Below are 16,765 nucleotides of genomic sequence, written 5' to 3'. Positions count from 1 at the left end.
GTACATTTTCATAAATATGAGTAACTTGAGAGCGCGTGATTAAACGCAAATGAATCAGCTATTAAGGACTAGTAGAAATGTTTCTGGAAGAATGCAATTTGTTCGAAGCAATAAATAAAGCAAATTCTGCATCTAATATGTTTGGGAATAAATAAGAACTTAAATAACGATATGCGCGCTTTGCACTGTGTAAGTATTGTACAATGTAGCTCAGACTGGTCTCCCGGGTAAACTCAAGCGGCCCGCTAATTATGAAGTCTATATTTACCTTTATTTAATTTCATGTTGGAGAAATCAGAAAATATGCACATGCAACACAATAACAAAATCAATCATTGTACTTTATAACAGTTTAATATAATGTCTGGACACCGAAAATTATTTCTGTTGCATGCATATTTCTTATGACACGGAAGAAGAAAAAAAAAAACGTATCCCAAAATGTACAGGCATTACAGTAGTCAACAAAACGACCAAAAAAAAAAAAGCAACTGTCAGGTTTAGACAGTGCAAAGCGGATAACCCGACCCCACTTCTTCCAGGGGTTTATTGTGTTCTAAATGAATCGGCTTATATGCGACTCGCGGCGAGTATATACGGTACTCGTCGTAAAGTAAACACGAACTGATATTCAAAACTAATACTAATATAGTTCAAGCAGAGTCTACAGTGTCCTAATTTTTCAATTATCTGCACTTTAAATGTCATTTTAGAAATTCCATACGAAAATGATTGATCGCTATAGACTTTTAGAGTAGTGACCATGTAATAGACTGGGTTAAGAAATAAAGGAGGTCGAGTCTAATAATCAATTACAGGGTAGTTCGACTTTTTTTTCTGCTAAAAAAGTGCACCTTTCGTTGTGGCATCACGGCGCGCCAGATTCAATCCGATTTGTGTTGTGTCCACCTTTACATTGCGTTCGTTCAAAAACAGGGTTTGATTCCCGGTAGGGTCATACCAAAGACTTATAAAAATGGTACTAACAACTGCCTCGCTTGGCGCTCAGCATTAAGATGGTTATGTTAGGACTAGTCGGCCTGGTGTCAGGATAATGTGACTGGGTGGGACATCATGCTACATGTCTGCGGCATGATGTCCCAGTGCAAGACATCACTCTGAACTGTCACACTGCAGACATCGTAGCGATATGACTGAAAAATTGTTAAAGCTACGTAAAAAATCCATACCACACACACACACACACACACATTCGAAAACACTGGGCCGTCGCAAGTTTGCGCTGAAGGAAACTGACCAAGACAAGAATCGAGTTTGATGTCTACCACTGTGAAAAAAGTAGATCGCAGCCTGGGAATTGACGACCCTCGACCACCCCTTGTCGAGCGGTCGCCCATACCGCCCCTTTCAAAGGTCCTGCTTGTGATACAATAATTGTGACAATGTATCAGGTCTTGGAGGTTACGTGTGTAAGTGTCTATATTTTCATCTTACCTTTGATTTCCATTTAAAACTTGGTATATTCTGCTATTATCTATCTGTTTATGGACGTATGTGTTGTCTGACCATCCATTAATCCAACCATTTGTCTATCAATCCGTCTATCCAACGACTTTTCATCTTACCTTTGATTTCCATTTAAAACTTGGTATATTCTGCTATTATCTATCTGTTTATGGACGTATGTGTTGTCTGACCATCCATTAATCCAACCATCTGTCTATCAATCCGTCTATCCAACGACTTTACACTTGTGATTATTTGACCAGGATTTGAACCCTAAATACTGTTTAACAGTGCTTAAGAGTAATAGTTGACCTCGAGGCTAAATAAAGCTATGCAGGCAACTGATTGGTTTTTGGTCACGTGTAATAAAGGTCGCTTGAAGAGAATTTATTGCTTGCACGAGGAACGATTAAAAAATAAGCTTGTTAATGGATGGCACATTTACTAGGACAAAAGGTCATTCTGCCCTAAGCTTTGAGTATCATATTGGATCTAATGAGACTCTCACATGTATTTTAATGTTTTCTAATTTCACGGTGTTTGTTTTTGTAATCATATCATATTATATATATATATATATATATATATATATATATATATATATATATATGTATCTTATAGGTGTTGTATAATGTTGTAAAGCGCTTAGAGCTTTTAAAAATTAGGCGCTATACAAAGTCCTCATTATTATTATTATTATTATTCAAGTCAACTCGGTATATTACTTTGTAGAGCTTGGTGCCAGTATAAATTCTGTACTCCGAAATACCATTATATTTCTGAACAGGTAACACGGTGTAAGTAAACTAGGTTAGGGACCTGCAACATAATGTGATGGTACAGAAACGTTACGCTTTCTTTAATAAAAAAAAATATTCTTTGCCAATAGCTGGAAAACTCATGCTATAGTATACAGGAAATTAACACAATGTTTCATTAAAATAATGGTCAAAAGTAAAATAAAATAGCTCATATTTAAATCACACCCCCAACCCAACACCCACACCCACAAAACATTAAATGCTCAGTACCTTATAGTAAAGAAAAGGGAGTGTCGACACTCACTGCCACTAATTTACTAGCTATACTATTGATATAATAGACCGAAAAACTTTGATAGATGTATTCAAAACCGGGGCAAGATATTTATCAGAGAGGGCAAGGAAACAAAACATTTTCTCAGCCGCAGAGAAAATGTTTAGTACGCTTGATAAATTAGGTAAAATGCAAACAAAACAAACGTTCTCCTGAAAATCGTTTGATCCTCACTCTTGCAAAGGAATACATATTCTTAGGACATTAACACACGCTTGTAAAGAGCTAAAAATGAAATGGTTTCTACTGACTAATGATACATTTCCCCCCAAAATAACAACCAGTTATCTGGCTATTTGTCAGGTATGGATGGATGTACTAGCCTAACAATATATGTCGATGCAAGTATGTACGAGTATGATTGTGTTCGATTTCTTTACTTGTCGGTCTTTCACAAAAAAAAATAAATACGGATACGTATAAAACCAAACGCATAATACCTGCCAGGTGGATTATAGCACGGGTGGGTATACGTCAATGAATCGAGAGCTGAAAGTCTAACCTGTAACAATATAACACAAGGGAAGACAAGAGTCCACGCCCCTCGGTAGTTCCAACACTGCTAGTTTATCCTAATTTCGTCTGCTAATGTCCAACTTAAGCCAGTCGTAATCAAAAATAGTTCAATTTCAAAACAGCTCGACAAACGTCGTTCAGCCCGTGACATATTCAAGAAAAATTAACAACTGTTCGCCGATTTTGACGCCTGTATAAATACTGGGAAGAAAGTGACGTTTACATTCGGATAGTCTTGGATTTCACAATTGACTGAGCGAGCTTTAAAACAGAGATCGTTCGGATCTAGAAAACATCGAGCCTCAGATCCAATAAGCCAAGACGACGATGTCTTGTTTCCGCTGGCTAAACAGACTGTTACAAAGCAGCTACTTTGCAATTTTCCACGTTTAACTTAATTGATACAATGTTTTGGATTTAGACCTAACGTAGGACTAGCGATAGAAGCTATACGGGTCTTTACCTAGCTGGGGTCCCATCACAATGAGTATGCAAATTACATGCAAAAAAAAAACATGCGTTTTCGTTAGCTGGTATTAAGAATGGCAGTAAATAAACTTACATTTTGCAACTTGAATTTGTTCAAAATGTACTTACTTTGTTCTTGTGACGTATGCTCAACCCCAGTTTGTAAGTGTATAAAGTAAAGTATTAGTACAAGCCATGGTTGCTGTCTAAACATGCCGCAGGCTTGAGACAATGTCTTACGCAAGGTTACCGTGACCAGAGAGAAAATCCGACACTTGGATCGGCACAGGTTAGATCGAGCGACTTTCCACCTACGTGTTACAGCTTTGTCCAAAGATCATAGGAACTCGCGAGAAATAGAGCGTGTTTTAAATCCGTCCCAACGTGTCCGCTAAGTTCGATTGGATCTAATCAATGCGACATCCAATCGGAATGGAGACAGAGGGTGTGATAACAATTTCGATCCGAATTATAACTTCTAACTAGCAAGCGAAACTTTAGTTCACCTGGGAAGATTGCTCCGAGAAAGCCACTCGTAATTTGGCAGGAAAACTTCGATAGAAGATTTTAAGGAAAGACAAAGCTTTGCAATGTTCAGCAAGTTATTTGCTCTATTTTTGCAGAATATTACGGCATTGTAATTGTAATTATGGTAGTATGTGTACTTAATTAATATGATCGTTTATTACGTAGAATTACCTTTGTAGTGTTAATTTACAGGCGTATTTGAGTATGATGTAGAGAGTTGTGTAGATTGTTAGCTTGTAGTCAGAATTAATTTGTCATTCGCTATTAGGTTATTTATTAGTAAACTAGTGCATTTATTCATGTGATATATTAGATTTTATACGGGCTTGAATTGCGAATTTGGAAAATGGTTGACGTGTGTAAGATTAGTTAATATGGATATATGGATATCTCAGAGAATGGATATTTGAATAGTTGGGTACTTTGTACGAGTTGTAATGTAAAGAAAGGTGTCTGATTGTTGTGATATTGTTTAGTATAATGGGGTTAGGAATATGTACTGATGTGATGCAATTAATTAATTTTTGTATGAGAAGTAATTCTTACCGTGTTTGTATTACGACTTTGTTTTACATACAAGTACATATGAGTATTTCGATGTGAATGAATTCGTGACCGAGGGCATGTAATAGCAGTTATCTGATGAAAGGCTGGGTGTAGTGCGAGATGAGAGGGCTTAGGAAAAGATTGTACCGTCCTTGTGTTTTCACAGGAATCTTTTTGGAGGACAGAACATCCGGTTCAGTGAGTCCCGAGTCTTTAAGAGGAAGACGAAAAGGAGTCGAGAAGGAGAAAGTGGAAAAGAAGGAGAAGCATAGAAGTTGAGGAGGAGATTTGTTGTTGTTGTTGTAGGGCTTACCGCCATTTTTCAGCAGGCGATAGGATATACATGGCGGCCAGTATTAATGGTGGAGGAAGAACCCAAGATAATCCCCGAAAGAACCACCGACACACGAGAAGCTACTGGCAAGCTTTCTCAAATACCCACATAAGCCGAATCCGAGACTCGAACCAACGCAGACAGAGGTAAAATGGCAGTGATCCGTAACTGAGAGCGCTTTAGACCACTCGGCACTCGGGGCCCCCTTGAGGAGGAGAAAGTCGGGAGGGAGAGAATGAAGTGGAGGAATAGGAGAGAAGAATACGCAGATGAGTATAATACAAGGACAGGTGGAAAGCTATTTCACACTACAAATCAAATGATGCAATAGGCTCTCACAGGGTCATGGGGAAGAGAGTATATGGAAAATTTTAATCATTTGATTATTGAATTGTCATTAAATTGCTATTCGTTGAATGTCATGTTTTGTATATTCAATCATTTAACCGTCGGTATTGCTGATCGGGGTCTCAGTCTTACATCTATCTTTCACTAATTTTAACTTCTAACCAAAATCGAGTATGGGTGGGACTTCTATAATAATGTAAACAAATACTGGAAGCACCTAACCCACACCTACCACAGTGACGGCATAACAATCCCGACACGTCGCAGTGCTGCAAATCCAAAATATGACACACGTTATGGGTTCCACAAGTTGATACACACCGCTAACTGTACTGTAATTTCGACAGAAATCACATTCTCCTTACTGCACTCAAATCGAAATGAAAGTAATGTTCCATAGCGTCTTTTCGATAGGTTGAATTACAAGAATTATATTTTTTCCACATTGTGATTCCAAACAATCATGACAGAAGCGAAACACATGTACAGTTGATGAAACTGCTCCAGTCACAAGTGCATCGTACGGAATTGACCCAAAAATCGAGTTAATCATTAGCAGAATAGCAGAATCCAGCTGGATCGACAAAAAATTGCATCCATTCCAGAGCAACTGGAAAAGATGTTTCAATGCTCATGCATTCATACTATGACTCTAAATTTCAATTTGAAGTAGATCATAATAGATTTTAAAAAATTAAACAAACGAGGAACGCGAGACCACGTTCAAATGTTGATACACGGTGCCATATTAATATAAGGTAGTGCATTTATTATGGAATACAGAATAAATTCAATTATTTTGTTTCTTGCAATGTTTTTTTAAACTTTTCTTTATAAACCTTAGACAGAAAAACAAAATGAGTATATAATAAAAACAGGTTACAACCCTGAAAATGATATCGTATCGGGGGAACTAAAGGTGACTTGTCAAAGGACACTGTCGTGGACAACAAGAGCTGTTCCGATCGTAAGAATCGGTACAGTATCATTCTGTTCACGAGTCAATATGCTACCCATTGAGCCTCCATGGCTTGGGAACTGAAACATAAAAGGAAAATTACAGTAACGGATAGTGTTGAACTTACGTATACAATATCGTCAGTGCGCCCGTGAGCAATCAACGAATCTCATCGAGGTCAGTTATATAATATTTCACGTACACGATTTCTCTCGTTAACAACACGCACGGGTTTTATTATTCCACGTATTACTCTCCTTGTTATATTTAAATGTCAGGTTTATCTCAAATATATAGTTGTATCGTCCTTATTTTCCAGCGCTGATCTACAAAGTGCACGTTATGATCCACAAGAAATAAACAAGTATGTGTCAGTCAATCATTATGAGATGACAGTTAAACATGTCATGCGGAAGTAATCGATATAAAATCACATAGTTCCACGGTTGGCGAAAACCCAAATTGCATATAGCCCTGAGCAAGTACCGTTTCAAACCTGATTTCATATCTACAACTAACAGCGTCACAAGCTTAACTGACCCGAATCTTTAAAGTTGTCCTCACAATGTCAAGCGCAATATGATATCTAGTTCCTTTAGATGATGTACTTAAAATTTCTTTACTTTCGGAAAAATCATTAGGCAAACCACGAACTGTTCTCAACGACGAATGTCGAATGATAACCAAACAATGCGGAGATTTATTGGCGATAAAGTAGATATGCGTATGCTGATGTCAACTTATAGAAGATTTGGAATCCTTGCCAGCCAACAAAGAAAGTCTTCGTTGGAACTCATCATTCATTGATGCAATGTCGTACGAGCCAGTAGAAAGTTCTATAATATCTCAAGTTGATCCACAATCTGGTTAAACACAAATGTGTTGTTCGCGGACAGACAACCAAGTGGTTGTGATAGGATATTAGGTCGGCTATAATACATTTGCAACGACGCTAGTGCGATCTTAAGTGTGCGTGATTACCAGCGGTAACAGGTGCAAAAACGGTCACCTTGAATAATGATTTTGTTGAAGAGATTGTGATCGTCGAGGTAACGCTCTGGCTCTGCTTACAACCACCAGTTGTACGGCAGCAAATATTTCGCGCAAGACGCAGAGAGCGTCAATTCTTTCGGAACTCGTCATTGGTGCATAAGCTTTGTCGTATACATGGATAATATCCTCAAGTATTTCATGCATCAGTGCACAATGTTTATTTGTTTAGTATGTCGTTGATGAGAAACCGCTGAAAACAGATGTGGCCACATGAATGACCTCACCCCCCCCCCCCATGAACTGATCACATAAGTGTGTGCAATCGATCCGCATGTTCTTTAGGGTCACACAGGCCACGAAGACCTCTTCCTTTCTTTTATTCTTCTATTTGTGCATGGAGGTGAAGGTGCTACATGTCATTGTCACCTTCGCAGCGCGGCTCAAACATACCAAATCAGTGTATGACATTCAGATCAATGTTGGAGGAGAAAATAAAGACATTTGATGCTGTCAATATCAACATACACCAGAAGGCAGTGTGATGTTGATTACGGTCCATTGTTAAGCAGAAACACCAGTGGAGGAAGAGAAACAGATACTGACGACGAAGTACAGGATGTACATAGGGTTCTCCAGATACACGTACTGAGGACGAAAGACAACATAGGACTGACAAAGCAAACAAGTATATTTTAGAGTGTCTTTCAGCCTCTTTTCCGACATACTGGATTGTCCATTTTAGGTATATGCATATAACAGCAAACTAAGGCTGGGGAATGAAACGTTCGTAATGGATTCACCAGAAATTTGAATACAGACGCGAACAGCATATATCAGTTCTTTCTATGTTTGAGCCTCTGCGAGAATGGGTAATCATTTGAAAACAATAACCTCATGGTCAAATGTCTACAAAAAAGTCTCACGCGTTCCTTATCGGTGATCAAAAGCTCGATATGTGCAGTAATTTATTTCATGTAGAAACCATTTCCAATGAAAAAATAAGTTCTCTTCCAAGTTATCAATTCAGCTGTTGGAGATGAAAATTCAGATGATGGGAATTGATGTCAAGCAGACTAAGACAGAACGCCATCAGGGTATGCAAGCAAATATATCAACTTGGGGCCGGTAACTTAGCACCAACTGCCGCAGGAAAACTACAATATATCACACATGCATGAGTTCATATGATCAAAGATCATTTATGGCAGTGTAGAATCAGAAACATAAGAATAATGTACTAAAAATCAAAGTTTCGGCAGAGGGTGGATTAACTCTAACATAAATTGCAGAAACTTCGCACAGACGAAGAAGAGATAACCAGTCAAACGAATCTGCCACGATGTCTATCAGAAATAGAGTACAGAAAAAGAAAATTACAAAACCTAATTCATGTGAATTATATTTTCTTGTCTTTTTGGAAAATTGAAAAATTTCATTAAATCAAGTTGGCAGAACGAATATTAAGGAAGACTAACGCTACTCGGAGTCCTTCATTATCATGTACTTGCCTTTTTTCCGACAAGTCTCTTAATGAAAGTTTTTATTATTATTTTAGTAGAGTGAGGATTTATATACATATAAATATAAATTTGTCATTGGACTTAGTCTCAGGACCCGTGCCAGTCGGAAGAGTGAATTCTTTACACATCGAGGGGATTCATTTATCACTGCATTGGTCAGTCCTTTGAAGATATTACTTTTGCTCCTCGTATTGAGCAAACAATAGTTATTAATCATAATAATCGTCTTTTCCCTATTCATTCTCTTTCTTCTCATCAGGGTGACAAACGACAATCGCTCGTTGTTAAACAGGAACAAAGATCCTGAAATTTCCCGATTGTTTCAGAGGGATATTAGCGAAACGGAAACCAAACAAGTACTAGTTTGTTATTTTTGAAAAATGGGGTGCATAATATAAAATGGATACTACCTTAGGTACTCGCTAGTGACTAGGGTTTCTGAAAAACAGTCATTTTTGAAAAACAGCTGTTTACTGTTTTCAATTTTCAAAAAACAGCTGTTAACAGCTGTTTTTACTGTTTTTTCCATATTTTCACTAATTTTACAGTCAATAGCTTATTTTTGTGATGAACGCCGTTTTATTATATATCTTTCGTCATAAGTTCTAAATCAATACATTTTTACTTCTTATAATAATATTTCAAGAATACAAGTACATTAAGCGACTTGTCTGAGAGACGCGATCTTAATTTTGTACAGAAATTCGTACTGACCGAAAAAAACTCTTTCAACCTCCGTTGATGTCGGTTTAATGGATAGAATTGCGTTGTACAATTTCTGGAGATTTTCAGTGCGCTGGCCAGAGTTCCTGAAGAGCGTGAATTCGGACTTGAGCCATTTGAAACTGTCTTGCCCTCCGACTGCAATTGATGATCCATCTTTTTGAAGCAACAAGACTGTTCGACGACATCTTCTACATCGTCGACTTCAAATAGACGAGACTCTAGATTTCCCGCGAAATTCAGCGTAGTTTTTGACGGGGCGACAGATGGATCTTTGAGACTGCGCAGAAGGTTCATGACATCATTGTTCAATCGCTCTTCAACGCGACACTTCAAATTTTCCATGAGCTTGGTACTAATGTCATTATTCAGGTTAGAGAGCTTGTTGAACATGAATTCTAAAATTGTGTCAGCACTCATCAACATCGCGTCTTCTCTACTTGGATTGTCAACAGCAAGTTTCACAGGTTCCATTGCCTTCAGAAGAGTTTTGAGAGCATCAAAATCCAATGTCTCAATGTCCGTTAGAAACAGTAAAACAGTTCGGAAAAAAAAACAGCTGTTTACTGGTTTTTGATTTTGGACTAAAAACAGCTGTTTTACTGTTACTGTTAAACAGTTACCAGAAACCCTACTAGTGACGAGTGGTGAGTGAACTATCAAACTGTTATATTGAGTCATATCAACAATAAAGTATTTGTCTAGCCCATGAAACTCCCTTGACATGTCATTGATGTATCAGTAATATGTATCATATTATCTCAAATTATCTGCATTTCCTGAAAATTAAAGTGATTTTTCTAAATAATGTAGATCTTGTGACATATCTAAAGTTCACCTGTAACCTATTCCTACATGTCTCGAGTCATGTAGCAGAATAATTGTAAACTGTATCAGTCCCTTGCCTCAGAACAAATCAGGCAAGCAATATTTGTTGACCATAATCTGTGCGTCAACAAGATTTGCAGATATTCCTCCGATGAATATTAAAACTAAGACCATAGTTAAAACATTCATAACGCGTCTTTTTAGGTGATTGGGGTGAGGGACTTTTTTTGTTGTTCTTTTTCTATGGAATGTATTTTACACTTTTGTGAAAATCGAAAATGTGGTTTAAAATAGACATCTTAATGCTATCAAAAGGTTAACCAAATGTGTTTGTGTCTGATTTTGATTTTAACGTGGCTTTAACATTTTTTAAAGTCATATCGCTAAGATGTCTGCAATGTGGCAGTTCATAGTGATGTCTAGCACTGGGGGTATCATGCTGCAGGCATGTAGCATGATGTCCCACCCAGTCACGGTATCCTGACACCAGGCGGACCAGTCCTAACACTAACCTCTTAATGCTGAACGCGAAGCGAGGCAGCTGTTAGTACCATTTTTGTAAGTCTCTGGTATGACTCGGTTAACCAAATAACGTTAGATATAAAGGTAGCATGCATCTAGCTTTTAGCCTCAACAAACTTGCATATATGATCTTTGATATGTTTTCGTTAAACTTTAAAACCGTTAATGTATTTGCACCACTGTAATGGTCTTCATTTGATACTGTCAGTAAATAATATTTTTTGTACCTCCAAGTTTCAGCTGTGGATCCTACGTATTATCTGGTATAAATACATAAATTAAAGACAGCGAGTGATAAAACATACAGAATAATACCTAGCAAAGGGGGAATGCTATTTTGGTTAAGAAAAATGTCAGAACTAATCAGTTTGAATTTACCTATGGGGATATTGTAAAACAACACGTTATCTAAATTATATATAATCATTTTAAATTTCTCTGACATTAATTTTTATTTCAGACCGTTTACTGAGATCTAAACGGAATAACAGAGGCACGGAAGTGTCAAAGGCTATGTTCTGTTATACAAATACAATTAATGAATGTAAAAAGAAATTGGAAACGTAATAATAATTTAACCACAAATACTACAAATACAATGACAATGGAAATGACCAAAACAGCCTTACTATGCAATGCATATACCTCCAGCCCTAACATTCGAGGTATCTTCTTCCAGAACTGGTGGATAAAATGTTTAGATTAACAATACTTTATAATTTAATTGACAAAGCCTGAATCAATTTGCTGTTTGAGACGACCAAACACCCTTTGTAATATGACTGTACAGAAAAATGAACAGTGTGACCAAACAATATTCATTTCCAATGCCAAGAATTGATCGCATTGACAAAATGGAAATACAAAATATGTTACTCAGTTTGAAAAATGAAACGATTTTGGCCAATTTCATTAACGGAATGCGCAAAGGAAATTTCGGCATTTGTAACTGAAGCCAGATTTTATGAAAATAAAGGTAAGTCGTTTGATATGAAAGTTTAGCCTTCAATTCTTCAGCGTTGAATGGACAGGATAGCATCTGGTCGGACGCTCACATCGATGACGTCATCTTCAACGATAGATGAATATATCACCTGGAAACCATTCCGAAATTCTTTGATCGATTTCAGTGATGCAAATTTGCTAATTTTGATCTAGGCAAAAGTGAGCTTGGCAGTGCTTGTGTTACATTGTTAGAACCTATCGTGAACAAATAAAAAGTACTTAATTTAAAGTCAACGCTGATGCCGATTTCTGCGAGCCTATCGGTAAACAGTAACTGATGCGATATTTGGGTAAAGCTGGATATTATCGGAAATTTCGCTCACATTTCTAAAACAGCTGAAGCTTTGACAAATCTGTTGAGTAAGAAATATATATTTCTATGATCTGACCAATGTCATGAGGCTTCTGATATATTAAAGACCAGGCGTAAGAGTACATCAGTTCTTTGAGCTCTAGATTTCAGGAAATCTTAAATGTATTTGGTTGAGAGATCGATTTAATTACTCATATTTATAGCAGCAGAGAGGGTGCGACCTCAATAAAACTTCATGTGGGTAAAGGAAAACGCGCCTACCTTCAAAAAAACACTAACGACAAAAATAAACAAAATAAACTAACCCAATTAGAGAAGCTCTCCGTAAGTTGGAGACTTTGGTTTGGCGTTATTGGTCTTAATTTTTTCGTTTTCGTAGGAAGCCTTATGTTTTCAAAAATGACGTTCTAGCAAAAGGTCTGTTCGCCCTCTCTGCTGTTTGTCAGGGAAGAGTCAGATCACGTGACTACTTCATTTGTCAAGAAGAGACTAAATCTGAGGTAGTGTACAAGAGTTAAAATCTGAATAATTGTTTTCCGTAAGGTGCAAATGACAGGTGTTGACTTTAAAACTCTGAATTTATCTTTTAGAGCATTAAATGTTTATTTAAAATATATTTATCAGTTTCTTGCTTTCGTTAAAATATTACTTATGCATGACGAACAAAAACTGATTCATGTACATTCACAAATTCACTTATGTATATTTAATTTGCATTATTTGTTGTTTTTTTTAATCATATGCTATTAAAATGAAACATTTTATCTAGTGGTTGACCTGGTCCAAATTCAGTGACAGTTTTGGTAAGCAACCATTTTATTCTAAGAGTGATGATCATTATCTTACGCTAAGTCAAGGACATTGTGTTTTATTAATAGCTAGACTACGTGATGATTGTCATGTGTTTTATTGCGATTTTGGTTAGAGAGCTTTTAATTATAACTAAAATCTTTCTAGAACAATGAACTTTTGATCCCGATAATTGGGGGGGGGGGGTGCGTCTTAGTTTGTCATATAACTGATTTTTTTTTTTTTCAGCAAGTCTGATATTCGTGATTTCAGATCTAGAAAAATCAATTTGTATTATTATTGTGTCCAGTAGTTCATTTCGGCTGAAATTTATTTATTCAAAGTCTAATTCAAGTGATTATTCTCTGGAAATACTCCGTGTGCGTTTCAATTTGATTTACACTTTTTTCAACATATTCATCAAGTTCCCAGCGTTAGGACAAGTACATGCCACCGTACCGATATTTTTGGGGGTATTACCGCGATATCTGAGTAGCTACCCATGCATAACCTGGAACAGGGGTCGGCAACCTACGGCTCGCTTGCCAAAGGTTACATATCAATAGGCTTTGTGTGGCATGCGAAGGGCAGTCAAAAGTCTAGATTTTAAGTGTTACTCTCTTCCTGTGGCACGCGCTCGTTTATGTTGTAATTAATCCCGGGAAAAAAGAGGCACGCTATGTAAAATAGGTTGGCGACCCCTGACCTGGAATCTACATGGCGTCTGCTTATCGATCGTTTCCCTCATTCATCCGATTTAAACTTCAAATTAAATAAATTGTAATAAAGATCACACACACACACACACACACACACATACATACACACATACATACACATACACATACATATATATATATATATATATATATATATATATATATATATATATATATATATATATATATATATATATATATATATTCACATTCACATTTGATCAGTATGTGGAGGCAATACCAAAGCATTACAATGACAATCAATCCATTGACACCGGTACTCCTGCCTCCTCCCGTACCAGCATCAAAAACTTCAGGTGGAACAGTGTGCTTATCCACAGGAAATGAAAGGGTAAATAATTTTAAACATACAAACGCGTGCAAATAATATTGGTTCTACACATGAAGTTAAAATGAATTTGCGTCAGTTAAAATATGAAATAAAAATTTTAAACAAAAAAAGTAGTAATGAAAGCTTTGAGAAATCATGGAAGCAACTTTACTGTAATTTGCATAATTATTTAGTGATAGTATAATATTGTATTATCAATCTTCTCATTACTGACAGAAAAAAAGTACTGAAAATGTTACTTTTTATTTCATGAAAAAACATTATGAAGGGAGATAACTGAGTGAAATATCTACACATGTATTACTTTTCTTTCTATGACCTAAATCTTTAATTCTGCATGTAATACGTTATTTTTAAGAAACAGTGAATTAAGTAATAGCATTAAATCAAAGAAAAGAAAAAAATATCAAACTGGGTCCTTACATAATCAGAAATCAATACATAATTTTATATAAATATAGCAGAGAGCCTGATGATAAGTTATGATTTCATTTTTTTTTTGTTGCCAGAGATCAGGAGCCAGCCAGATATTGTACCATAAATATAAAATAGAATGCAATAATGTGGAACACCGTCTTCCAGGAACTTTCCCAAATATCCGCAAGCTTTTCAGGGTTTATGAGATCGGATCAAGAGTCAGGAACACTGGATCATTGGTTGGAGGGAACGGGAAATATGTGACAGATGAATTTACAAGTCAGAAATGTCTAACCTTGGTGAAAAAATTTATAAAGATAATCCTGGATGCAAACCAGCCAATGTTAATAGACGGCCACATGTAAGAGTTATCTAGTCGGAACAGCCAATGTTAATAGAGGGCTACGTGTAAAGTTATCTAGTCAGAACAGCCAATGTTAATAGAGGGCTACGTGTAAGAGTTGTCAAGTCAGAACAGCCAATGTTAATAGACGGCTACGTGTAAGAGTTATCTAGTCAGAACAGCTAATGTTAATATAGAGGTCCACGTGTAAGAGTTATCTAGTCAGAACAGCCAATGTTAATAGAGGGCTACGTGTAAGAGTTATCTAGTCAGAACAGCCAATGTTAATAGAGGGCTACATGTAAGAGTTATCTATGTCAGAACAGCCAATGTTAATAGAGGGCTACGTGTAGGGGTTATCTAGTCAGAACAGCTAATGTTAATAGAGGGCTACATGTAAGAGTTATCTAGTCAGAACATTATCAGTGATGTGTACCACATTTAAAACAAAATCAAATACAAAATATGACTGGGGTCATGCTACTAGGCGAAGTAGGCGACTAAGTTGTCTAAAAAAATGTAGACTTCACCTTATTCTGTTAGAAAAGCGAAAACAAATTTGCCCTGTGATTCATTTTAAAGGTACATAGACTAACCATCGCTTTTGAGATGCCCCCTCACCTTAGGTTTGTTCTATTGTTGTAGTGAAAAGTATTCATCAAGCCATCAGTAGCTAGGCCTAGTTTTGATACAAATTACTCTGAGAAGCAAACTGGTGCACATTCACAGGCATATGTTTTGATCAGTTTGCACCTAGGCCTCTATTACTACCAGATTTACGCATGTTATCCTTTGACGATAAAAACAAAATTATGGTTCAAAACTATAGTACGTAAGTAGCAATTTGTGTTTTACAAATAGAATTGGTGATCTGGATATTTTAACTGCCTCTTGTACACGATTTCATCATAAAATTAGTTTGAAACTAAGTAACAGTAGCGGGGAAATTATGGCAGACATCGCTATATCCAAGAAGTACCATTGTATTAGATTGTTTTCGTAAATCATTGGGCAAATATATTCAGAAAAAATACACTTCACAGAAAGCAAAGCTTAGGTATTATGTTATTTAAGATTTAACTTTAAAATGCAATGATATAGGTCAGAAATGGCTGGAACAAAGCTTTGTTGTGCAATTCGTGTGAAGCATTGTAAGGTAAAAGTTGTGTTCTGATATGAAAATATGGAAAAAAAAGCTGCAAAGCAAATACTATTTAAACAATGCCTAAAATTAATACAAGTATGTAGAAAAATAAATAAACCACACATTTGCAATCTTACCAAATGGACTGTTCTGTTATAATGAAGCTATATGAAATGAGTGATTTAATTACGAAAACCTATCCTTCTAAAACTAGATGCACTCTCACCCGTGTTGATTCAGGTGGAAGGAAGGGTTTAGTTCATATACCAACTATAAAGGAGACATGTCTGTAATTGTATGCATATTAGTGTATTATGTAGAATAGTTATGGTAAGGTTTAATCCACAAAGAAATGAGCACTGTGATCTGAAGACACGTGCACATTTGCTCTCATGTACATGGTACAGGGGTTGTTTCAAACGCGTTTATAAATCTTTGAAAGTGTCATTATTGTGAACTTTGGGGAAAGTATACCTATATATGATAATATAAAAATACAAAACATCGATTTAGGGCACTCGATTTAGCATTTTTAATAACTTGCAATTAAAATAATATAGTCTGGTTACTCCGTTAAAATTTGTTATAATGTAGTTTATATTACTCTTTTAGAGCCATATGGCCAAAATAACTTTTAAAATGTTCTGCATGAAAATGAAGTATAGCTTAAATCCAATGTCAACTGTCAATACGAATACTAGGAAATAGAGAGCATAATTCAAATAGGAGAATACACATTATATATGATGATAATAATAATAATAATAATACGGACTTTGTATAGCGCCTAATCTTTAGAAGCTCTAAGCGCTTTACAACATTAGACAACACCTATGA

This window comes from Sinohyriopsis cumingii, chromosome 5 (assembly GCF_028554795.1).
Source record: "Sinohyriopsis cumingii isolate HCF-2022 chromosome 5, ASM2855479v2, whole genome shotgun sequence".
Lineage (NCBI taxonomy): Eukaryota > Metazoa > Mollusca > Bivalvia > Unionida > Unionidae > Sinohyriopsis > Sinohyriopsis cumingii.
This window is presented reverse-complemented; position numbering follows the sequence as displayed.